This window comes from Dendropsophus ebraccatus, chromosome 4, assembly GCF_027789765.1.
Source record: "Dendropsophus ebraccatus isolate aDenEbr1 chromosome 4, aDenEbr1.pat, whole genome shotgun sequence".
In the NCBI taxonomy this organism is placed as follows: domain Eukaryota; kingdom Metazoa; phylum Chordata; class Amphibia; order Anura; family Hylidae; genus Dendropsophus; species Dendropsophus ebraccatus.
In genome coordinates, this window is record NC_091457.1 from 77,140,540 (window position 1) to 77,167,542 (window position 27,003).

A 27,003-nucleotide genomic window follows, 5' to 3' on the forward strand; every position below is an offset into this window, starting at 1 on the left:
ACCCTGTTAAGCTTAGAGATAGTCTTTTTAAGTATGCATGTATGGTAAGATAAATTTAAGCTCTTACCTTCTTTATTCCTAAGACAATAACCATGAATGACAATTGTCTCCAGTAAAGAATAAGCGAGAGATGGTGTCACTTTGATTAATGTGACAATGCTACTGCGACACTAAAACCGACCACTGACTAATCCCCAACGTCTTATTACTGAGATGCAGATACCGAAATCAGCCTTGTACCGTTGATCTTCTGTACATGTTTTCTGTGTTATGTTTAACCCCTTCCTTTCTTAGTTATTTTTAGTCTTACAATGGGGCACGCATGGATCAGAGTGACCACTGTCACTAAATGATGATGCTTTCATCTTATCCACAGTTGCTGGATATTTCCACCAATCTTTCCATTTTTGTGTCACTTACCGCACTGTGCAGGCCAGGCCAGGTACCTCTGCACCCCCCCCCCCGTAGCCACAGTCCTTGATGTAAGCTCACATTAACAATGAATAGAATCAGCCCCAGCTTGGCCTCCCCCTTCTAGTAACTTGGATTGAGAGCGTTTTGCAAGAAGAGCTCGCAGTTTTTCAAAATTGTGACTTTGTTTAAGAGCATTGCTTTGGTTTAAGAGCTCCCTGTACTGGGTGGGAGAGGGAGTGGAGGAGGGGCATGGTCTGCATAGCGGGGTCTACAGCACTGTACTCTGACCCAGGAAGTCTCCCTAACCTTCCTAATCATAGCAGATCCACTTCAGGCTGGGGCTTGCATCAGGGGACAGGACTCTGGAGCTAATCTTTTCATAGCTGTAACCCCTCTCTCCCCAGAAAGAGAGTGCTGCTTTACTGTGTCCACATATGCCCTGCTCATTCCTTCATGTTCCATGCAGTCTCTGTCATCCCTTGTGTTTCCCACCCTCTCCATTCTTGCTATGATGTGCCAGCACTCATACTCAGCTATACACACTGCTGCTATAATGTGCCTGCACTTACACTCAGCCATTGACACTGCTGTATAGAAAAGTTTCTGTCACTGTCCTCCTGTACAGCTCTGTGATTCTCACTTGCTGATTGGTCCATGCTGAACACACACCTCTTCCCTATTGCAGTCATGTGACCACACAGACCTCTGACAGCAGGCCTGCTTCTCTATTCTAGCCTGTTGTACTTAGGGCCGTATTATCAACTGCTGCTGCCCTAGGCACTAACCCTGGCCACATGCATTTCTCTATATGTAGAAACATTGTTTGAGTTGCCCTTTTCATGGTTTTTAACAGCTTAAAACAAACAAATTTCCACATTGAATCAATTATTAGAGCATAGTGTGACGAGATAACACCGCCACACCAGACCTGAACAATTCCATCATACAAGTCTGAACGGGAGGTGGGAGACTAAAAGAAATAAAAACAAGAAAGAGGATGATTCTTTCCCCCTGCTCCCTGGTGCTGCCCCCACGTAAGGTGCTGCCGTAGGCACCAGACCACGAGTGCCTAGTGCTAAATAAGGCCCTGGTTGTACTACACTACGGCATTGTGGGGATCTGCAGTTCCATCCTGTATCTACAAACTGCGGCTGTGTTTTCAGGGTTATGCACTTCCTATACATTACACTCCACATGCTCATTGCTATACTGTACAGTAACTTATAATATAACATATTCATCTGTTACTGAATGTTTGTTTTATTAGTTGTATATGCTATTCAGAATACAAAAAAATTATTTTTGGGGTGTGGAACCAACTGTTTTCTCATGGGAAAATCTACTTTGGTTTAAGAGTGGATTTGGATTACAATCACAATATATATATTTTGTCACGGGAGGTTACAGAAATAGCTGTTTAACAAATGTTTAAAAAAGTTCATGTTGTGAATAGGATCTTAAGATTCTTTGATAGAACAGGACATAAAATTAAGTTCCACAGCAAAAAAATTCAACATAAAAGAAAAGGCTTTTCATTTTAGTAGCATACTCTGTTGTTATGTCAGAGTGCCTCTGTTTCTCTAACTCTAAAAAGAGACATTTATATTTTCATGAGAAAGTTGGTGCCAGAATGATTCCTATTATACATACTGTATTTATAATGCATCCACTGGATGTTTCCAAGCTGTGGGTCTGGCCATCAGTATAGAGTGTATTGGGCTCTCCTGACAGATTATGTCAGTGGAGATAGGAGTTGGGCATGATAGAATTTCATTGCCCAAACTTTTTGTTTTTAAAGAATTAAAACCGCTACCAGAGCGGTCTACCCGTAGCAGAAAAAAACCCTTAAAGGAGTACTGCAGATAATTTTTTTAAAAATGAAATGGTGTCATAAACTGGTGTTATTTAAACATTTAAAGTATTCCAGTACTTATCAGCTGCTGTATGTCATGCAGGAAGTTGTATATGTAGTGCATTCTTTCCAGTCTTGCACAATGTTCTTGGCTGCCACCTCTGTCTGACAGAGTTCTTGACACAATGTGTCATACTAGAAAGAATACACCACTTCCTGCAGGACATACAGCAGCTGATAAAGTACTACAATATGTGAATATTTGATTTAAAAACTGCAGCTGTATAGCAAAGCGTTGAAGCCACAAAAATTTACTGTGCAGTATATGTTCTTATTATTTTAGCCAAATTTTTTTCAATAACTGACTGTGACTGTGACTGCTATACAATGGAGTTTTTCATTCCAGATACACAACAGGCAGAAATCTGAATGTATACCTCCAATGTATGCCCCCGAACAAAAAGGGAAGAGAGCCTTAGGCACATGTAGACTAGTAGGCACAGGAATTAAATTTAATACTTGCCTGACCTACTTCAAAGCTTGTAGAAGAGAAGGATGTAATTAATTTCTTAATACAAAAGTCAAAATTTTCTGACACAGACCTCCAAGCCTTTTTACAGGTATAGCCTTGAATTATAGGAGAGAGATTAAGAGCTTATGGCATAATGTTTTATTGTTGAGGTCAATATACAAATTAAATGTAGTAAGCTTATAAGCAAGTATTTGCAACATGCCCCCGTGGGGTTGCAGGTGTTAATTCATGGGCCTGCGGGGACCCTGCACAATAGCAGATGTGGGTCAAGGTAGATAGCATAGGGTTTCTAATTCTGGAATATCCCTCTGGAACATGCAAAAGAAGTAATAGGGGTCCACACATAAGGGTGAAATTACTCCCTTGGTTTCCCCTGGGGCACACCCAACTAGAGTTGCCAGCTGATGGTACTTTGGGTTGCCCTTAATCTTGCATTGGTGCAGCAGAAGCCAGAACAACAGGAGCTATTAGAACGAGAACAAAGAAATGTAGAGCAACAGGTAACTTTACTATTAGTAAGCATCATTCATATACATAGGGCACAGATCTTGCATAGTATACAGTTTCACACAACGCATGTTTTGCATAAATCACGGCCGTTGTTGCAATTTGCAACAAAGGTCATGATTTATACAAAACATACATTGTATTGGAATGAATGGAATCCCGGCTGGAGCGTATACACATAGTATACGCCCCGATCGGGATTCCATACGACAGCAGGAAAAACTGACATGTCAGTTTTATGCAGCCACTATTCATTGAAAGCGGCCGCAGAGAACCTGTCAGTTCCAATAATTGAGTGTGCGGCTCCGTGCGCCTGCATCAAAATTCACCTGAAATGAAGATCATCTGACCGGTACTGCAGTACGGGCCAGGATGATCTTCAGTTTCACCGGCTGTTTTTAAAAGTGGGGCCCTAAGTGCTCAGTTATTGTACAGCAACATAGTCACACTAAAACAGAAGGTGGTTTGACAGGAGTGTTAAGGGTCTGCTATACTGTGATATAGCAACAGACAGCCTTCCCCGGGTACTGTATATAGGAATATAAAGTACACAGGGAAAGCAGGACCCTGATCTGTATAGCACTGTTCGCCACAAATATTGGTGGCAGCAGAGGGGTCCGTGTTGCTCCTTACTGCTGCCACTCAACGGAAGAGGCTATATAAATATTTTGTTTTTACTCTCAAGAGTACCCCTTTTAAGCTGCACATCGGCTGCAATGATCACAGCATGCGCCATCCATATGCTCTTACTGCTGCATCTAATCATTATGATTTCTCGCATTTGATTAAATCTCATTGATAATGGAGCGGTGTTACTAGCAACAAAGGAGTTAATGCAGCACAGCTCTTTTTTATCCTGCCCAATTGATTCTACTGTGCACCTGCTGGGTCACTGCTGTACACCCACTAGGATACTGCTGCACACCCACTGGGTCCCTGCTGCATACAGTACCTGCTGGGACACTACTGTACACCCACTAGGATACTGCTGCACACCCACTGGGTCCCTGCTGCATACAGTACCTGCTGGGACACTGCTGTACACCCACTAGGATACTGCTGCACACCCACTGGGTCCCTGCTGCATACAGTACCTGCTGGGACACTGCTGTACACCCACTAGGATACTGCTGCACACCCACTGGGTCCCTGCTGCATACAGTACCTGCTGGGACACTGCTGTACACCCACTAGGATACTGCTGCACACTCATTGGGTCCCTGCTGTATACAGTACCTGCTGGGACACTGCTGTACACCCACTAGGATACTGCTGCACACTCATTGGGTCCCTGCTGCATACAGTACCTGCTGGGACACTGCTGTACACCCACTAGGATACTGCTGCACACTCATTGGGTCCCTGCTGCATACCTGCTGGGACACTGCTGTAACCCCATTAGGATACTGCTGCACACCCACTGGGTCCCTGCTGCATACCTGCTGGGACACTGCTGTACACCCACTAGGATACTGCTGCACACCCACTGGGTCCCTGCTGCATACAGTACCTGCTGGGACACTGCTGTACACCCACTAGGATACTGCTGCACACTCATTGGGTCCCTGCTGCATACCTGCTGGGACACTGCTGTAACCCCACTAGGATACTGCTGCACACCCACTGGGTCCCTGCTGCATACCTGCTGGGACACTGCTGTACACCCACTAGGATACTGCTGCACACCCACTGGGTCCCTGCTGCATACAGTACCTGCTGGGACACTGCTGTACACCCACTAGGATACTGCTGCACACCCACTGGGTCCCTGCTGCATACAGTACCTGCTGGGACACTGCTGTACATCCACTAGGATACTGCTGCACACTCATTGGGTCCCTGCTGCATACAGTACCTGCTGGGACACTGCTGTACACCCACTAGGATACTGCTGCACACTCATTGGGTCCCTGCTGCATACCTGCTGGGACACTGCTGTACACCCACTAGGATACTGCTGCACACTCATTGGGTCCCTGCTGCATACCTGCTGGGACACTGCTGTACACCCACTGGGACTTCAGGGCAAACTCCTGGCACCCTGCAAGTATTGTGTACATGTTCTATTTTATTTATTGGAGGTATTCCGGATAACAGAATTTTTTAATGTTGCTGGGGATGCACTGAAAATAAAACAATACCCCACACTCACCTACCTCACTCCCTCTTGGCTCCCCTGTCTTACAGCCCCCCAGTGAACACTCTGGCTGTTACTTCCATTACGTCTAGGTAGTGCCAGCCCGGTCAGCCAATCACCACTTGCAGTGCTGTCCCTACTCAGTCAGTGATAAGCTGACCAGGCTGTCACTGCCCAGACCAGTCTGGCTTTGAAGTAGCAGCCAGAGGGTTCAGCAGGGGACCATAAGCTATCACAGGGGGAGTATTTTCAGTGTGTCCCCAGCAACATAGTGTATATACAGTATACAGTGGTGTAGCTACCATGAAGGCAGGGAAGGCGACTGCTATGGGGCCCTTGCAGGAAGGGGGCCCCAGAAAGTCCTGCTCTGCCTTCATGTTAGATATGTCACTGACAGCTGACCACCACATCCCCCCTCCCCCAGGGGCCCAGAGAGGTAGATTGACCCGGCACCGTACTCTTCCGCCCGCTCACTCTAGTGCAGGGTGAGCGGGCTGCACATCAGAAGGACAGGAACAGAGGAGCAAGACCTGCCAGGTCCTGCACACACTGAAGGAGAGGGATGAAGGACCTTTTCACATGACCCAAAGGTCCCCAATACTTCTGTGTAAAGATCAGTCCGACTACAGGAGGAGGAGGGGGAAGCCTGGGAGCTGTAAGTGCTGTGTATGTGTGTCAGTGTGTGTATATATGTGTCTGTGTATAAATGTATATGTTAGTATATATATATATATATATATATATATATATATATATATATACAGTGGTGCCTTGGATTACGAGCATAATTCGTTCCGGGACCGTGCTTGTAATCCAAATCCACTCTTAATCCAAAGCAAATTTTCCCATAAGAAATCATTCAAATGCAAACAATTGGTTCCACACCCCAAAAATAATGATTTAATATTCTGAATAACATGTAAAACAAATGAAACAAAACATTCAGAAACAGCAGAATATGTGATATTATAAGTTACTGTACAGGAATGGAGAGGATGGGGCACACAAGGACTGACAGAGACTGCAGGGAGCATGAAGGAATGAGCAGGGCAGATGTGGGCACAGTATAGCAGCACTTACTGTCCGGGGAGAGAGGGGTTACAGCTATGAAGAGATTACCTCCACAGTCCTGTCCCCTGATGCAAGCCCCAGCCTGAAGTTGATCTGTTATGATTTGGAAGGTGAGGGAGACTTCCTGGGTCAGAGTACAGTGCTGTAGACCCCGCTATACAGACCATGTCCCTCCCCCACTTGCGCTCCCACCCAGTACAGGGAGCTCTTAAACCAAAGCAATGCTCTTAAACCAAGTCACAATTTTGAAAAACTGTGAGCTCTTAAACCAAAACGCTCTTAAACCAAGTTACTCTTAAACCAAGGTACCACTGTATATATAATCTGTTTATATATTTATATGTCAGTGTGTGTATATGTGTATCTGTGCATATATGTATATGTCAATGTGTGTGTGTGTGTGTGTGTGTCTGTATATATGTATCCGTGCTGTGGGAGATTAGCTCTGTAGAGCCGGGCAGACAGCAGGATTGGCAGTCAGAGACAGGGACACAAACTTTTATAAAACAGCGAATCCTGTTTGTTTATTGAAACCAAAAGAAATTCAGCCTTACATACAGGCACAAAGTAAAATAAATCCTGCTTGTCTGAGCTCTAACTAACACAGTTGGTACAATACCAGTGTGGCTCAAAGTCCCAGCAGAAGCTTTAGCAGCCCTGACCCTCTCCACAGCCAGGAGAGACCTCCATGCACAGCCACAGCTCTATACACTCTGTGTCTCCACTTATGAGACCTGTGGTCAGTGGCCTCCAGCACCTGGGCTGACTTGGCCAGATAGAAAAACCTGGACTGGCCAGAAAGGGAATGACAGGCCCCACTACCAACCTGCCTGTCATTGCATAAAAATCCAGGCCCTTTTACAGCAACTAAAACAGTCCCATAGCAAGTAGTTTGCTATGGGTTTTAACTTTCCTGGATTCCTCCATATCTCACCCAGCTTTCCCTGGATGAGGTATTGACTTTCTGGAACCTAGTGTTCACATATGACAGGTACCTCGGGGAGATATAGCGATTCCCAACCACAATCCCTGTCACTGTCTCACAGTGCATATATGTACAGTATATGTCCTTTATTAAATGTGAAAAGATGGTGACATTTGTTGCCAGGCAGTGAAATGAGAAGAGATGGAAAATGTGGGTTAATTCAGTGCCAGTAGTATGCAATAAAGAATAAAGTAAAGAGTTAAATATAGTGATAAGCGAGCATCTCGCGATACTCAAGAAAATCTCATCATCTTTTCCTGTCATTTCGGGCGCTATTTCTCAGCCAATAAACATGCAGGAGACTCTTTGGTGCATCCTGCGATGAAGTGGGACCCATACATGCAGCGATTGGTTGGCCAGATCAGATGACCCTGCCATATAAAACTCTGCGCCGGCAGTGCTCGCTTCAGACGCATGCTGCGAGAGATCAGGGACAGAGCTGCTGCTGGTCAGGGAGAGTGTCAGTGTAGGATTTAGTGTTCCAGTAGGCAGGGAATACTAGCAATACAAACAAACAGCCCTTTTCAGGGCTTCAAATCGTTTTTTAATGGTATTACTACACACTGCTGGCTGGGACTTGCAGTGCTGCTACCACGATTTCAGCAGCACACTGTGGTGACCGGCTGCTGGCAGAAAGGGGACATTAGGTGTTGCATACAGACCCCCCTAAACTAGTGGGTACTACACTGTATTGCTGGGACTTATAGTACACCTTTATAAAACTTCACTGCTCATTGTAAGGGGGTATCACAGCCTGTGTCTAGGTCCAGCCACTACCACATTGTACCGTACAACCCCCCCTAAACTAGTGGGTACTACACTGAATTGCTGGGATTTGTAGTGCTCCTGCATAAAACTTCACTGCTCATTGTAAGGGGGTATCACAGCGTGTATCTAGGTCCTGCCATTAGCTCAGCCTCCTTCCCCACAGCCTGGCCCCTCCAGGGAAAGAAGGGATTCAGATCCACCACCATGCTCCCAGGAACTCTTTTCTGGACCCTTCTCTGAGTCAGAGCAACCGGAGCAGTCGATCTGTCCTGATGCCCAAACTATGCCGCTCACGCAGTCAGTGGGTGATGAGAGTGGGGACTTGCAAGCGGGGTTGGAAGAGGTGTCTGATGATGACGATGAGACCCGCTTGTCAGACAGTGAGGTTGTTGTCATGGATGTAACTCAAAGTGAGGAGGAGAGTGAGGAAATCGAGTTGACAAAAATGACGTTTAGGATACACACCCCCACAGTTAATAGTTTGTTAATGCTGTTTGTGCCTTAAAGGGGAGGGTAACTATCACTTCATAGAGCGATTGACGTGACTATAACTTTCATAATGACATGTCAGCCTCCTTACCCCCAACAGTTGCCAAAATAGGGCAGAGGTGGTCAGGTCGTCACCTTTTTGTTTATGTTTGTCTATCCGGGAAGTGATGATCAGGCAGGAACAGATGCCGCACTCTGCTGAGGGCCCTCTGCCCCTTTCTTTAAGCAAGTAGGGTTAGGGTCAGCACTTGGACCCTAACAAGTTTGGTGACATGTCAGAAATTTGGAAATGATGGTTACCCTTCAGTTTAATTTGTTGGGATATATACTGTATATATTGTAAGTTTGCACAGTATGAGAGAGAAATCTATCTAGCTGTGCTCCTGCTTGTTTGTTAGCACTTAAACCAGTTAGCACTTGGACTTAGAATTGTCACATTAGTCAACTAGGGAATGGGATGTCACTATTGTTGGGTGACTGTTTTCAGTTCATAGTTCACATTGTAAAAGTTTAAAGTTCTGCACTTATCTCACTTTTCATTGGTTGTTTCATTTGATTGCACAGTTTGTGTTCACTTTTACCACTTTGATAGTTTAGAAGGATGTGTGCTTTCCCCCGCAAACATTTGCACTATGATGTACCACACCACCCCTTACTAAGACACCATGTATAGATATATTGTACTTTTTTCTTAATTTTATATTTTCTTTTTATTTCCTGGTTAAGCAGATGTACTCAGTACTAAAGGTTCCAGAATGCATTGCGGTCCCTCTGTTTTAACCAGGCTGTTGCACAGAATTAGGCATAATGGTGCCATTAGGCAGCCTCAGAGGCATGCATGCATGCTGCCCCTGATGTTTCCTGTCCATTTCCGTTGTGTTTCCATCTATTTCTGAGGTTGACAGGTTTTCACACGACCTTCCCTCTACTGAACTTGAGTCTCCTGCAAAAATACTCGAGTCTCCCATTGACTTCAATAAGGTTCGTTACTCGAAACGAGCACTCGAGTATCGGGAAATACTCGTCTCGAGTAACGAGCACCCGAGCATTTTAGCACTCGCTCATCACTAGTTAAATACTCTTCAAATCCTTCTTCTCACTTGACCTGTTTAGGGATACTGCATTATCATTTAACTTCTTTCCTAGGCTGGGGATTTCAAGCGTTGTTGTTTTTTTACTATTGGCATTTCTGGGTGGCATGTAATTCCATCACTGCTGCCAAGTACATGCAATGCAATCTCAAAGGATTATGTTTCTCCAATGGTATAGGTTTAGGTCTGAATCTCTGCCTTGGCAGCTTGTAAGGAAGACGATTATATATTTACTCTCTAGGATCCATCGCCTAAACATGTCAGATATTGCTTTCCCTAATATCTAATGGTAAATGGATACAGAAAATGTGTTGGGCTGGGTCTACTCATAACAGAAAAAGAAACAGGAATTCAGCAGTATCATTTGAAAGCAGAATCACTGAATCTGGGAAACAAACAAAGCATATTTTTAGCTGACTTTATTCAACCCTCCCTGGCACCTGGCCATGTGTCGTGCTTCATGGTGGTGATGAGTCCAGATATCAGAGGGATTAACCAGCTGGGGGGGTGGATATTACAAGCAGCTGGGAATGTTGCTGCTATATCAAAAGTTTTTCTAATGATAAGAGATAAGATCCCCTACTATACGTGACTGAAATAAAAAAAGCAAAGATTATGAGGCATGGAAAAAATAAACGGGGAAAGGAAGCAAATCTTCTAATAGGCTGTGGATGAGAACTCATATGTGACATTGGTTGTAAGTGGCTGCCAGGTTCCTTCTCTGGTTTTGTTCCAAGCTCCTCCAATATTTTTTTTCTTTCATTCATTTGCACTTAGTGAGTGAGAAAAAGCGAGTGGGTGAGAGACAAGAGAAAGGATGAGGAAACTGGATGTTGTTGCCAGTTGGGTTTTGTGACTCACAGAAACTTAACAAATCATGAAAAGCTGGAAGCGGTAAACAGGCTACGTGTCCTCTGAAGTGGGAGTCACTGCAAAGCTTAAAGTGTCACATTCATTATAGCATTTTAAAATCTAAATACAACAGGAGATGTGCTATAAAGCAAGTTTGCAATTTACATTTTTTTCTGTTATCTTGCTGTAAAGCAAAGCTGTACTTACCAGAATTTCAGGTCCTGTCTCCTGAAGGCAGATTTTTAGGTTGAAAAAAAGAGATTAAACACATGAAGTCCCGTCCAGTACAGAGTGTCAGAACTCAATGTGTCCATTAATCACATGACTGCTTTCTCTCTGTGAGTGCTCAGATGGCCTGGGATACACAGGACTTCCTGTGTTTGGACTCTTTGGGGGGGGGGGGGGGGGAAAGAGTCAGAAAACAGGAAGTGCTGTGTTTTCCATGATAGCTAAATAAATGAATAAATAAATGTATATTGCAAACTTGCTTTATATCACTTCTAGGAATGGTCCGAACCCTCCGAAGCTCAGGTTCGTATGAACCCGAACGCTCGGCATGAGATTCCCGCTGTTTGCCCGCTCCGTGGAGCAGGTGGATACAGCAGGAGGCCTATGGCTATGGCTGTATCAAAGTTTTCCAGGCGGTCCTCCCGCTGTATCCACCCTCTCCACAGAGGGGGCAGACAGCGGGAATCATTACCGAGAGTTCGGGTTCGTACGAACCCGAACCGAACTCGGTTCGGACCATCCCTAATCACTTCTAATGTTAGATTTTAAAAGTTGCAATGACAGTCCAGTCCATGTCCAGCTCCAGTCTCCTGAAGGCAGATTATCTGCTGGTTGTAAAAAAAAAAGAGATTAAACACAGGAATTACAGCCAGTACAGAGAGTCACGGCTCAATGTGTCCATCAATCACATGACTGCCTTCTCTATGTGAGTGCTCACATGGCCTGGGATACACAGGACTTCCTGTTTTCTGTTTTTTGAGAAAAAAAGAGGCAGAAAACAGGAAGTGCTGTGTTTTCCATGATAACTAAAAATTAAATAATAAATGTAAATTACAAATTTGCTTTATATTACATCTAATGTTGATTTAGACTTAAAAAGATAAAATGACAGTGACACTTTAAGATTAGTTGATGTTTGCATACCCATTATCGATCACTTATTCATTACGCTCTTAACTAGTCACTAACATAAGGTGATTGTTGATGGTTCATTGTCTTCTGTTGGTTTAAATGTCTTAAAAGGGACTCTCATTAATGTTGCCCCAAGGAAATAAACCTTGGAGAGTGGTCCAAGTCCTCCAGATGATCATTGTGATTATTGCTCTCAAAAGAAGATTATAGATTTCAAATCTGTCTTCTACCAGTGCAAATTAGATTTGGAGCAGTCTTACATGTCCTTACAGTGAAAAAAAAGTAGCACCTTAAATGTCTTTCACTCTGGAGGACTTAGCACATCTGTACAATACACAGAAACCTATTGATTTTCATAGGCACCGTGTAATGCTTCATCTCTTCTGTAGTTGTGTGGAGGGAGTTTAAGAGGTTAGGTGATAAGTATCAAGGGGACCTCAGCAGCTAAATGCCCTGTGATCAATGTTTAATTGGCATTTCTCCTAACAGAAAGGATTTTTTTAAAGTGGGAAAACCCATTTTAATATACCCCATGAACTATGTGAATTTGTTACACTGTAAACCAAATGCAACCTCAAACGCAGCCAACTATACAGAAGCCTGTAGTCAGATGCCCAGCAAACAACATTTGACAGGGAAGTGGAAGTCAGGCACAGAAACTTTGAAGCAGTGTTATTTAGTTTATTTATTACTTTTATATATTAGGAAGGAGCTAACCCAGAAGAAGGTGGTAGATGGTAGAGAAATGGACAAGGGTAGTATATTTTGGGCACTGGCATATGTTAATTTGGCTGTAGGGCCTTCCCTATATGGTGTGCACCATTACTTTAAATGATCACTGTCAGCTTTTGCACAGCAGCATTATTACAAATCTATGTTACTTGCTTTTAGGCTGTCTAGTCTCAAAGGAAATGAAGCCTCGGTTTGTCCCAGTACTTCATGCCAATGCCATTTTCACTGTCTAACCCAAGAGAAGGCTAAGATTTTACACCAGTTGTGCAATGACCTTGCTACACCTCGCTGCATCATCACAAGCTCTCCAGAGTCAGACATGTTCAGAAATAAATAATGAACATGTTAGTTGTGGAGTTTGTAGGAACCCGGCTTTATTCACAGCTGCAGAGGGATTTCTCTGATTCCATATTTAATTCCTAGAAATCTACAGAAGGTTTCACTGAAGCATAAAAAAATCCTGAGCAAGACTTGAGATCTCTTAGCGCTAAACGCCATCATATGGGAATTGAGCCGCCACACTCAGTGCACAGATGTGAGCCTGTGGCCTAATTGTGCCAGTTCTGTCACTGGTCTTCATGAAATATCCTCTTATTAAAGCCAACAATGTGCAGTGTTTCTAAAGCCTCAATGTTTTTCTTCCAGATCATTGAAAATTTCATTACTGTGTATCCAGGCGCATGTTCATTACACACCCTAATATAGATGTAGAACTGTTGTCTGCTGTAAAAAAAAAAGGGTACGTTCTAAAGAAAACACACATTACACAAGAGTAAGAGACACATCTCAATTATCCTACTCCAGAAAATTATGATTACTTATATACTGTTGGGAGCAACCAATAACAATTAGGGCCCTCTTACACAGTCCAATGCTTTCTGTATACGAACTCTGCTCTCGAAGACTGGCGCTTGTTTAGAGTGCCTATTTCAAGTGAGTGGCTGACACATAACAGGTAGACACCACAATTGTCACATTTTAATGTATGTTGCTATACAACAGGCATGGGAAACCTTAAGCCCTCCAGCTGTTGCAAAACTACAATTTCTATCATGCCAAAAAAGAAAGAAAAGTCAAAGCCAATGCTTTGGTTGCCCATGCATTATGGAAATTGTAGTGCAACAGCTAGAGGGCTGAAGGTTCACCATCCCTGCTCTACAAGATGTAGATGAACCATTGTACATCCATATTTCTAACCTCATGTGTGCCAGAGGTACAACCTATTTACCTCCTACATATACTATACACCAGTATATAAGAAGGGAGTTGGATAAAACACAGCTTTAAAGACTTTAATTGAACTATTCTGCATCTTTATGTCAAGTTTATATATTTCTTTTAAAGGTTTTTGAGTTTTTTTGATGCCTTGCTCTTTTTGAACTGCACCTCCGTCTTCCTCTGTAGCCTCCAGACATCCCTTTCGACTTTCCACACAACCATACTGAATTTCTGAAATCTTCAGTTCATCTAATGTTTATACTCTTTTTGTAGCTCTTTTCATCTATTTTTTTAAGTCTTGATGTTTTCATTTAGTATACTTGAAATTCTTTAAATAAAAAGACCAAACTGAGACTGCCTGCAGTTCAGACCAAAACAACTGTCCTAACACCCACAGATGGGATGTAAGGCAGAATGATACAGCTGGGCACACAGAGTTCAACAACATCAAATTTTACTGAAATAGACAAACACTGTCTTCAGTGCACTTCCTTAAGGCACCACAGACTGCAGCCACAGATGCTACATTGTTTATTGTGTTTTGTTCATCTTACCATTTACATTCCAGTTTTAATATACAGTGGTTCCTCAGTTTAAGAGTAACTTGAATTGAGAGCGCTTTGCAAGAAGAGCTCACCGTTTTTCAAAATTGTAACTTTGATTGCTTTGGTTTAAGAGCTCCCTGTACTGGCTGTGAGAGAGAGTGGGGGAGGGGCATGGTCTGCATAGCTGGATCTACAGTCCTGTACTCTGACCCAGGAAGTCTCCCTCACCTTCCAAATCACAGCAGATCCACTTCAGGCTGTGGCTTGCATCAGGGGACAGGACTCTGGAGGTAATCTCTTCATAGCTGTAACCCCTCTCACCCCAGAAAGAGAATGCTGCTATACTGTGACTACATATGTCCTGCTCATTCCTTCATGCTCCCTGCAGTCTCTGTCATCCCTTGTGTTTCCCACTCTCTTAATTCCTGCTATAATGTCCCTGCACTTACATCTAGCCATTTACACTGCTGTATAGAAAAGCTTCTGTCACTTTCCTTCTGCACAGCTCTGTGATTTTCACGTCCTGATTGGTCCATGCTGAACACACATCCCTTCTGGTCATGTGACCACACAGACCTCCGACAGCAACCCTGCTTCTCTATTCTAGCCCATTCTACTACGTTACTGCATTAGGGGGATCTGCAGCTCCATCCTGTATTTACAAACTCCTTCTAATGCATTTTCAGGTTTATGCACTTACTATACATTATACACCACATGCTGATTGCTATACTGTACAGTAACTTATAATATCACATATTCGGCTGTTTCTACGTTTGTTTCATTTGTTTTACATGTTATTCACAATAAAAATTTGCTATAAATATAAGAGTGATTCGGATTACAAGTATGGTCTCAGAACAAATTATGCTAGTAATCAAACGCACCATTGTAGTTTAAAGTGTCCCTTTCACTAAAAAAAAACAAACTTTTGACATGCCACACACCTGCTATTTTAGCAACCAGTGGTGGTCTGAACACTTAGACCCCAACAGATCAAACCTTTTGACAAGCAAAACAAATAAACAAAGATAAAAATAACAAAAAAGTGCAACAGCACACTGCAAATGCAAATATATATATTTATAAAATAGATATTTAAAAAAAAATTAGGTTCTTGGCCTACAATTTGATCAAATAGTGTGTACCATCCCACCATGGTAAGGTGACTTTAGAGAGGGACGGACCTTGCACTGAACACTGGCTTTTCCTAGGCTAATACTAAGCCTACACACTCTTTGTGTGTAAGATCCAGCTATTCTCTGCTTACATCACCCATCGGGGATGGGTGGAGATGGGGGAGGCATAGAAAAGCTGGATCTTACATACCCAGAATGTGTAGGCTTAGTATTTGCCTAGGAGAGGCCAGTGTACAGTGTAGGGTCCATTTTTTATTTTTAACCGATTAACCCCTTAAGGACAGAGCCTGAAATGGCCTTAAGGACAGAGACAAATTTTATGAATATGACCAGTGTCACTTTATTCATTAATAACTTCGGGATGCTTTTACCTATTCAGCCGATTCTGAGATTGTTTTCTCGTGACATATTGTACTTTACAGTTCTGGTAAAATGGAGTGATACTCATAACGAATCTTTATGAAAAACACCAAAATAACGTGAAAAAATGCATTTTTCCAACTTTGAAACCTTTCTGCTTATACAGAAAGTGGTTATACCACATAAATTATATATTAAATAGCATTAGCAACATGTCTATTTTATGTTGGTAGCTTTTATTAAACTATATTTAATTTTTTTAGACAATAGAAAGCTTAAAACATTAGCAGCAATTTTCCAAATTTTCAGAAAAAATTTCTAAATCAGATATTTTTAGTGACCTGTTCAGGTTTACCAAAGTGTATTTGAGGGGACTGTATGTTAGAAAGCCCCACAAAGCATCCCATTTCAGAAACCGCAACCCCCAAACTCTGCAAAGGCACATCCAGAAAATTTTTAACCCTTTAGGGGAGTCACAGAAATAAAAGCTAAGTGTGTAAGAAATTTGAAAATTTTTATTTTCTGTGCAGAGATTTTACTGTAATCCAATATCTTTCATAATGATAAACCTATTAGCAGAGAAATGCACCCCAATATTAATTGCTCCATCTCTGCAGTTTATAGAAATACCCCATATGTGGCCCTATTGCGCTATTTGACGCAACCACAAGCCTCAGATATAAGGGAGCGCCTAGTGAATTTCAACGCCTCCTTTATATTTGATCATTTTTGACTGTACCACTTCAGGTTGGCAGAGGCTCCGGGGTGCCAAAACCTAAAAAACACCCCTAAAGGGACACCATTTAGAAAACTACACCCCTCAAGGAATGTAACAAGGGGTGCAGTGAGCATCTGGACCCCATAGGTGCTTCACAGATTTTCAGAACAATGTGGTGTAAAAGAGGAAAAATTCAATTTTTTACACTAAAACGTTGTTCTAGCCTTCATTTTTCATTTTTACAAGGGGATAAAAGAAAAAAAAAAACACAAAACATGTAGCGCAGTTTCTCCCGAGTACAGAAATACCCTACATGTGGACATAAAGTGCCAAGCGGGCGCAGGACAACCCTCCAAAGGGAAGGAGCGCCAATTGGCCTTTGCAAGCTGGATTTTACTGGAATGGATTTCAAGGGCCATGTCGCATTTACAGAGCCCTCGTGCTGCCAAAACACTGGAAACCCCCCACAAGTGACCCCATTCTGGAAACTACACCCCTCAAGGAATCTAACAAGGGGTGCAATGAGGATATGGACCCCACTGGTGACGGGCACAAATGTGAAACAATGTGACGTGAAAGTGAAAAATTTCATTTTTTCACTTTCACGGCACAAATGTGCCCGTCATCAAGGGGTCCATATCCTCACTGCACCCCTTGTTAGATTCCTTGAGGGGTGTAGTTTCCAGAATGGGGTCACTTGTGGGGGGTTTCCAGTGTTTTGGCAGCACGAGGGCTCTGTAAATGCGACATGGCGTTCATCATCCATTCTGGCCAAATCCAACCTCCCAAATTCCAAATGGCGCTCCTTCCATTCGGAGGCTTGCCCTGCACCCACATGGCGCTTTATGTCCACATGTGGAGTATTTACGGACTCGGGGGAAATTGCTCTACACATTTTGTGTGTTTTTTTCTCTTTTAACCTCTTGTGAAAACGAAAAATTTAAGGCTAAACCAACATTATAGTGTAAAAAAAGTAATATTTCATTTTCATGCCATATTGTTCAACATTTGTGCCCGTCACCAGTGGGGTCCATATGCTCACTACACCCCTTGGTACATTCCCTGAGGGGTGTAGTTTCCATAATGGGGTCACTTGGGGGGTTCAACTGTCTTGGCAACACAGGGGCCTTTTAAATGCAACATGGCCCCTCTAAATCCATTCCAGCCAAATCCAGCCTCCAAAAGCCAAATGGCGCTCCTTCCCTTTGGAGGCTTACCCTGCACCCGCATGGCGCTTTATGTCCACATGTGGGGTATTTCCGTACTCAGGGGAAATTGCTCTACACATTTAGTGTTTTTTTTTATCTTTTAACCCCTTGTGAAAATGAAAAAATCAAGACAAGATCAATGATTTAGTGTAAAAATTTAACATTTTTTACACTATATGTTAGTCTAGCCTTGATTATTTTCCTTTTCCACAAGGGGTTAAAAAAGAAAGTGAACACAAAACGTGTAGGATAATTTCCCCTGAGTACGAAAATACCCCACATGTGGGCATAATGTGCCATATGGGCACAGGGCAAGCCCTCAAAGGGACAGAGCGCCATTTAGAGGCTGGAATGGAGGATGGAGGCCATGTCGCAATTAAAAAGCTCCTGTGCTGCTAGGACAGTAGAAACCCCCACAAGTGACCCCATTCTGGAAACTACACCCCATAAGGAATCCAACAAGGGGGTACAGTGAGCATATGGACCCCACTGGTGACGGGCACATATGTGGAACATGTGCCGTGAAAATAAAAAATACAATTTTTTCATTTTCCCGTCCCAAATGTGGCCGTCACCAGGGGGCCATATCCCTGCTGCCCCTCTTGTTAGATTCCTTATGGGGTGTAGTTTCCAGAATGGGGTCACTTGTGGGGGGTTTCTACTGCCCTGGCCGCACAGAGGCTTTATAATTGCATCATGGCATCCTCTAATGGGAATGGCGGCCATACCTATTTAGGTGGGGAAAAGGGACAATTTTAATTTATTTGGGGGTGTTAGGCCAATTATTAGTTTATAAGGTTGAAAATGACAGGTTTCAATCAAATTCAACCTGTGTTGATCCAGAGGAAGGCAAAAAAAAACCCTCGTGAGGCAGACGACAGTAGCCTCATCACAGGGGAAAAATTCCTTCCCGACTCCATATTGGCGATCAGAATAATCCCTGGATCAACGTGACCCCTGAAATAGGAATAAGGGAAAGAATTTTGAAAATGTAGAACTCCAGTGACGTGTGGTATGCCTTGAAGCGATCCAGTATGCAGAGGCCGGGGTGATCAGGACAGGTGGCACACTGGAAAATGGTGTCCTTCCTGATCCCCCTGTTACGCCACACTCTGCGCTTCTTCTGGGGTCTCCTGTTTTCCAGTGTGGGGGACGTCACCTGGAAAACGTTTTCCTGGTGCGATACGGGGTCCTTCATATCCAGAAGCGTTGGGTCCGCTCTATGGCTGCTAAATATTAGGGCTTTATTACTGCTTCTGATATTTTCGGATCCTGTCGCAAGCTACAGTAGCTCGGGCAGCGAGGGACCAGAAGAGGGGGTGCTGGTATAAAGGTTATCCCTGTACAGGTGGTAACCTTTATCCAGCAGTGGGAAGATCAGTTCCCAAACGATCTTCCCACTAACTCCGAGGATGGGGGGGCATCTGGGGGCTGGATTCGGGTGTCCCTTCCTTCATACACTCTAAGGCTGGGTTCACACTATGTATATTTGAGGCTGTATTTGTGAGGCTGTATAGCAACCAAAACAAGGAGTGGATTGAAAACACAGAAAGGCTATGTTCACATAATGTTGTAATTGAGTGGATGTCCGTCATTTAATGGCAAATATTTGCTGTTATTTTAAAACAACGGCTGTTATATTGAAATAATGGCAGTTATTTACCGTTATATGGCGGCCATCCACTCAATTTCAACATTGTGTGAACAGATCCTTTCTGTGTTTTCAATCCACTCCTGGTTTTGGTTGCTATGAGGACCTGACTTGAGGACCAAATACAGCCTGAAATATACTGTGTGTGAACCCAGCCTAAGGGTACGTGCACACTGCGGAATGGCGAAGGATAACCCTTTGTGCATTCCGCAGCTGGGACCCACCGGTGGACTGATGCAGGCGCGCGTCTCCGTCCGTGTCATAGACTCCATTCTATGCACGGGCGGATTCTGCCCTCTGTCCAAAGAATGGACGTGTTCATTCTTTGGACGGACTATGGAATCCGCCCGTGCATAGAATGGAATCTATGACACGGGCGGAGACGCATGTCTGCATCAGTCCGCCGGTGGGTGCCAGCTGCGGAATGCACAAAGGGTTATCCTTCGCCATTCCGCAGTGTGCACGTACCCTAAATCTGTAAGTGTACCCTGAGGTACGCTCACAGAGTTTGGAGAATTTCACGCCATACCGTCATCTCTTATTGGGACGGTACTGGCGGAAAAGACGTGTCTTGGGGGCAGCGTACGCTACGCTACCCCCAGACACATCACTGGATGATGAGGACGATGAGGATGAATGGAGGAACGAAGGATCCCCCCATTCATCCTCACTGGCTGCTTCGGTGTCGGAGGCAATAATAACGTATGCCTCTGACGCCGAAAACACCCTGGGGGCCATCTTTATACGGGGACTAGTATATGGGGTATGCAAATGTGTAATGTAGTGTAGTGTAAAACTTTATTCCATGTAGTGTGGTGTAGTGTAGTGTTTTTTGACAGTAAGAAAAAATATCCCTACGCCAAGAAAGGAGCTGCTGATAAATGCCGCACTTATGTGCGGCACTTATCAGCAGACAGTGGCGGTAGGATATAGGGGGGAAAAAAACGCCCCTACGCCAAAAAGGAGGAGTTGCTGATCAGCGGCGCACTTATGTGCGATGCTGATCAGCACTCAGCGGCGTTAGGGCGCAAAAAAATAAAAAATAAAAATTTGTAAAAAAAAAAAAAAAAATAAAAATCTTTTTAACCCAAAGCAACTGATCAGTGAATGATATTCACTGATCAGCCGCTAGGGGGCAGTAGAGCAACGCTGCCGGAGATTGCCGAGGCCCGCCGAACCCAAGGACTCGAGCGTTTCTGAAGATTTCAGACTCTGGACGACCGAACCCGGAAGTGACCCGAAGAAGACGTGAGGACGGCGCGGACCGCAGATCTTCGCTCCGGACTCCCAGATCAGGTGAGTATGGTACACCTGCACCACACACACCTGTTCTGCACCCCTCAGCTACCTAGCTGAGGGGTGCAGAACCCGGCAAAACTGTGTTTTTACAGTATGATCGCCGTGATGGGCCGGCCGGTACTGGCCGGCCTATCACGGCGATCGTGGGGGTGGCACCGCGGCCATCTTTAGTGGGGACACTAATAGCGATTGGTGCTATCTCGGACAGCACCAATCGCCATTGCTTTCCGGGTCACCGATGACCCGGAAAGCGGAATTTAGCTGCTATATGCTGATCTGTATTGATCAGCATATAGCAGCGATCGTCGGCACGGGAGGGGTTAATCACCCCCCGTGCCGACGAGCAGAGATGGCCTGCTATACATTATAGCAGGCCATCTTCCCCGACCGCTGTGTGTGAACACACAGCGAGCGGGGAAACATCGGGCGTAAGTATACGCCCATTTGCGTTAAAGCCCACCCTGCGGGGGCGTATACTTACGCCCGATGTCGTTAAGGGGTTAAAGGGGTTGTCCAGCAAAAATCTTTTTCTTTCAAATCAACTGATATCAAAAATTTATATAGATTTGTAATTTACTTCTATTTAAAAATCTCAAGTCTTCCAGTACTTATTAGCTTCTATATGTCATGCAGGAAATGTTTTATTTTCAGGCTGACACAGTGCTCTCTGCTGACATCTCTGGCCGAGACAGGAACTGTGTCTCGGTTTTATATGACTCCCCATAGAAAACCTCTCCTGCCTTCTGCCTTCTGCCTTCTGTCTCTGCCAGAGATGTCAGCAGAGAGCACTGTATCAGACTGAAAATAAAACAACATTTCCTGCATTACAAATAGTAGCTAATAAGTATGGAAAGACTTGAGATTTTTTAATAAAAGTAAATTAAAAGTTTATGTAACTTTCTGACACCAGTTGATTTGAAAGAAAAAGATTTTCACTGGACAACCCCTTTAAATTAGATTGGATAATAAGTACAAAAACCACATCAGTACTGTGTTTTCCCATATTAACTATTTATGCTCCTGACCGCTTTTAGTTCTTTAATAGAGTGCAGCAAGTAGCTAAGTTAAGACAGCCAAGTGTCGACCTATGCTTCAGTTATGCCAGCTACATAGAACTGTTTAGGACCCTGCTCTCTCCTCCCTCTTACTCTCTCTCTCTATCTCTGTTAACAGTACCTTTGTGTGCAGTCAATTTAAAAAGAGCCTGTCACCATGAAAATGCTATATAATCTACTAACACCCTGGGGAGGATTTACTAAGACTGTGCCTAACCTACGTCAGCAAAAAGGTGCAGATTTGATGGGGTTTTTTTTGCTGACATACACCCTGCTGGAGGCTTCCTCTAATGCCTGATTTATCATGATTTATGAATGACAAAACTCTACACCGGATCAGAGCTAGTGCCGATATCTGCAACTGCCACTTCGTAAATCCGGAGATGGGCAAAGGATCGGGGCTGTATGTTAGACCAGCGTCTAAGCCTCAGGCTTACAGGAAAAGCAGTTGAGCAGCTAAGGCTTGGTTCATACTACGTATTTGCAGTCCATGTAACGTATCCATTTTTAGGTTACTTTTAACGTACACAAAAACATGGTCAACCACCATTGTATGCGCTATCCATTTTGATCATTTTTTTTAAATAATGGAAGTCAATGGAAAAACAGATGCAAACAGATTGCACACAGATGCATCCGTTTTTTCATCCATTTTTTTTTTTATAAAAATATACATTAAACGGACTGCAAAAACACAGTGTGAACCCAGCCTTAATGTACAGTTTTGTGGCAAAAGATTCAATATAACTTATAACTTATTGGTTGAAAGTCTTGCTTATTCTGGGCTGTCACTCAATGACTAATAGCCTTTCCTATGAGTATGTATACAGAGATAGCTATCACTCACGGATTATGACTGCTTACTAGATGGGGATCAGAATTCAATTGTACTTCTTCAGTCAGCTTAAGGCCCTATTCCACCAACAGATCTGAGGACAGATTATCTGCCAAAGATTTGAAGCCAAACCCAGGAGTGGATTTGAAAAGAGGAGAAATCCAGTCTTTCCTTTAGGACCTGATCTCTGTTTATAGTCTGTTCCTGGGTTTGGCTTCAAATCTTTGGCAGATAATCTGTCGTCAGATCTGTTGGTGGAATAGGGCCTTAATGTCAAAGAGTTGGGCCTAGAACTGCTGTGCCCTACACCAGGGGCGTAGCTAATGACTCCTGGGCCCTGGTGCGAGAGGTCAACTTGGGCCCCCCCCCTTCCTCGACCAAGTGATGCTATTGGTATATGTGTATTATATATATATATACACCAAGACAGATATTACGAATAACGATCTTAAGATAGGAAGAGAAAATATTATCACCACACATATTACCGCCATATTGTTACTGACCAAATCCTGTATACTAAGACCAATAAAACATACCATACGTACCAGATAGCAAGTAACAAATAATTCCACCACATACTGACTAACACCACCACTGCTACTGACTAACACCACCACATACTGACTAACACCACCACATACTGACTAACACCTCCGCTGCTACTGACTAACACCACCACATACTGACTAACACCACCACATACTGACTAACACCAACGCTGCTACTAACACCACCACCTACTAACACCACCGCTGCTACTGAATAACATCCACTGTACACGTATCACCGCATCCAGTCATATAGAGGTGGACACAGCTCCACACAGGCTCTAGACACCATATACATTACAGTGCAGTTACATCAGGTGACTCACAGGGGACGTCTTCTCTGATCGGAGTTCTTCCCTCTTCATCTTCTTCTCCATCTGCTCTCTCCCATTATGAGAACTTCTCCGAGCCACGAATCCACAGAATCTGCCAGACAGACATATTAGACTCCCCACTCTGACACCATCGTAATCTCTCTACAAACTGCACATTTGTATTGGCCTCATTTAGTGGGTAACCCTGACACTATGTGACCTCCTTATAGTGTATGCCCTATATGTAGCCTCCTTATAGATGGTCCCCACTCTGTGTATCCCCCCTTATAGTATATGCCTCCTACTATGTAGCCTCCTTATAGATGCCCCCTCTGTGTATCCCCCCTTATAGTATATGCCTCCTACTATGTAGCCTCCTTATAGATGCCCCCTCTGTATATCCCCTCTTATAGAAAGCCCCCTCTCCCCTTATGTTGCCCCCCTTATAGATGCCCCCCCCTTATAGATGGCCCCTTCCCCCCCTTATATATTGCCCCCTTATAGATAGCCCCCTCTCCCACCCTCCTATAGATGGCCCCCTCTCCTATAGATGGCCCCTTCCCCCCCTTATAGATGGCCCCCTCTGCTATAGATGGCCCCTTCCCCCCCCTTATAGATGGCCCACTCTCCCCTCTCCTTATATAGATGGTCCCCTCTCCCCCCCCCCCTTATAGATGGTCCTCTCCCCCCCCCCTTATAGATGGTTCCCCTCCCTTATAGATGGTCCCCCTCTCCCCCCCCTTATAGATGATCCCCCTGTTTCCCCCCTTATAGATGGTTCCCTCTCCCCCCCCCCTTATAGATAGTCCCCCTCTTCCCCCCTTATAGATGGTCCCCTCCCCCCCTATAGATGGTCCCACTCTTCCCCCCCTTATAGATGGTCTCCCCCCCCCCCTCCCTATAGATGGTCCCCCTCTTCCCCCCCTTATAGATGGTCCCCCTCCCCCCCTTAGAGATACCCTCCCTCTAGAAGGTCCCCCTCTCTTGCCCCCCTTTATAGATGGCCACCTCTCCCCCCTCCTTTATAAATGGCCCCTTCCCTCCTATAGATAGCCCCTTCTTTCCTTTATTAAAACAAATAAAAATAAATAAAAAAAACACACACAACTCACCTAACAACGCGCTCCCCCGGCGATCCTCTTCTTCTTCAGCCTCCGTCTGCCCCGGATCATGCGCTGCTGCCGGGGGTGTCGCGTCCTATCCCCGGCAGCGCGCGCATCATAGAGTTCCCTGTGCTGGGACCTCCAGCACAGGGAGCGTCTCTAATGTGCGCTCCCTGTGCCGGAGCAGTGAACTCTATGATGCGCGCGCTGCCGGGGATAGGACGCAACACCCCCGGCAGCAGCGCATGATCCGGGGCAGACGGAGGCGGCCTCTTGTGACCGCAAGCAACACAATGCTTGCGGTCACAAGAGTGATTGATGAGGGGGGGCCTCAGGGGCCCAGCGGGCCCCGCGGGCCCCCCCTTGTGGCGGGCCGGGTCGCAGCGCCGACTGCTGCGACCCTGGTAGTTACGCCACTGCCCTACACCTACAACGCTTCTCTGTTCTTCTTCCCTGCCTTTCTTCCTTGTAGCTAGGGAAGCTTTGGCAGCTTTAAGAGCCTAGAGCAACAAGCCCAGCTATGTCAAAATGCCTGTGCCATTTCACAATGCAACAGCGCTTAATTAAAAATGGGTCAGGGGCACAGATAGAGGAAAGTAGGAAAGAAGAACAAGAAAGCGCTGCAGGCCTAGGGCATGACAGCTCCAGACCCTGCCTTTTTTTTACCCCACTCATCAGAAATAAAAGCCCTTTTTTAATGGAAAGGAAAACACCAGCCGTGATTTGGACCCCAGACAGGACATGGTCTGATATAAGCTACAAAATGGTACCTGGGGTTTGTGTGTATAATAATAATAATAGACAAAAACAACAATTTCTTTTGTAAATGCTTCAAAACTTCTTTTTTTGCAATAAGCCCACATATGTATGTACATTCTTGAAGCATGAAGTATAAATATCACCCAGTGACAAAGTAGTGGCGTCAAGGTTTTTGAAAACCTCCTTATTCAGCCATGTGCAGTTCGGACGCTGTTCACACTAGGGGAGATGTTACCAAGCATATCCACATCAAGCGAAATGTTTCAAGAGCATAGGCTCCCTTTGTCAAGCTTGGAATAGATTTGCTTTAGGCAAATTATTTAATACAGACGTATAGAAAAACATTTCCAGCTGTAATAAGTATAAAGCAAAAATAATCTTATAGAGGTGTCCATACTCTTTTAATGTAATGAAGGAATCATTTTGGATCTGGAATAGATATGTAAATTACTGGTGGTGTCGGCATTTGTAGTACAAAACGGTTACTTTGATGAAAAAACATGAAACATGATTGGTTGTTCTGGACCACATGTCCATTTTTCTTGTGCCCTGGTTTTGATGTATCTCTTCTCTCCTCTCAGAAAACCCTATTTCTTTTTACTCCCAGGGACTCTGCTTTGTAATGTCTTTTAGATGTGATGTATAAGATACAAGTAAAGAACACATACTGAGAAATGTCACATCCCACAGATGTCAGACTATTATTAGCCATGGCTGGCAATTGATGGGGAAAGGTGCAGTAACACACAGCAGTTATTGGTGTTGATGGTTGCCGTTAGTTCTGTAGACTATTTAGCTCATGAAAGTTTTTTTTTGGAAAACTAAAGATGAAGGGATGCCATGTCCTGTCAATGTGTGTTATGCATTCACATTTATACTTGACAGCTTTATGCTTCCAATTCCATTTTCGTAACGCCAATACATAGGACAACTTAACCTACATACAGAACGACTCCTGCTCACAGGAGAACCAGCGCCATGGGTACAAGACTAGACTGATGTTCTGAAGATTATAAATGTCTTCTGCTCAATAGATTAACTTTCTGTTTGCATATAATTTACAGAAAATTCTCCCCTACAAAAAGAATGGGACTCTGTCAGCTGACATTCATGTTCCAAACTACTGACTGTTAGATAGCTGTTAGAACAATGAGACACACAGTACCTTTCATATATCCATTTATGCTTCCAGAATGTAGAAACATGATTTTATTTTCCTGTGCAAAGTGTCAAAGTGGCTTTCCCAAGCCCCTAAATTGCTACAAACAGGAATGCCTCCTTCCACCCTTCCCATCCCTGACCTTGCTTGATTGACAGTCAGCTAGAAGCCGAGCCCCAAGCAGGGTCACGGATGAGAGGGGGAGAAGGCACTTCCCTTGCAGCAATTCGAGGGCTTGGGAAAGCCTCTTTGCACTGGAAAATAAAAACATTTTTCTATGTTAAGGAAGCACAGACAGATATGTGAACATGTACCATCTTGTTCTAACAGCTATCTACCAGTGTCAGAAGTTTGGAATGTGAATTGTAGTCAACAGATTTACTTTAATGAAACCCCTTAGCAACCAGCCTCTTTAAAGGGAATCTGTCACTAAATTTATTCTGTCTTAAATAAGGGCAGCATAAACTAGTGACAGAAATCCCGAACAGATCAGTGTATTACTTTATTTTGTTCAGATGT

At 44.1% G+C, this 27,003-nt stretch overlaps 1 protein-coding gene across 1 annotated transcript in view; it reads right to left on the reverse strand.

Annotated features, from left to right (window-relative positions):
• Positions 1-27,003, reverse strand: part of LOC138788313 (serine/threonine-protein kinase Nek11-like) — a 271,682-nt gene that overhangs the window by 120,522 nt on the left and 124,157 nt on the right. The window lies entirely within an intron of this gene.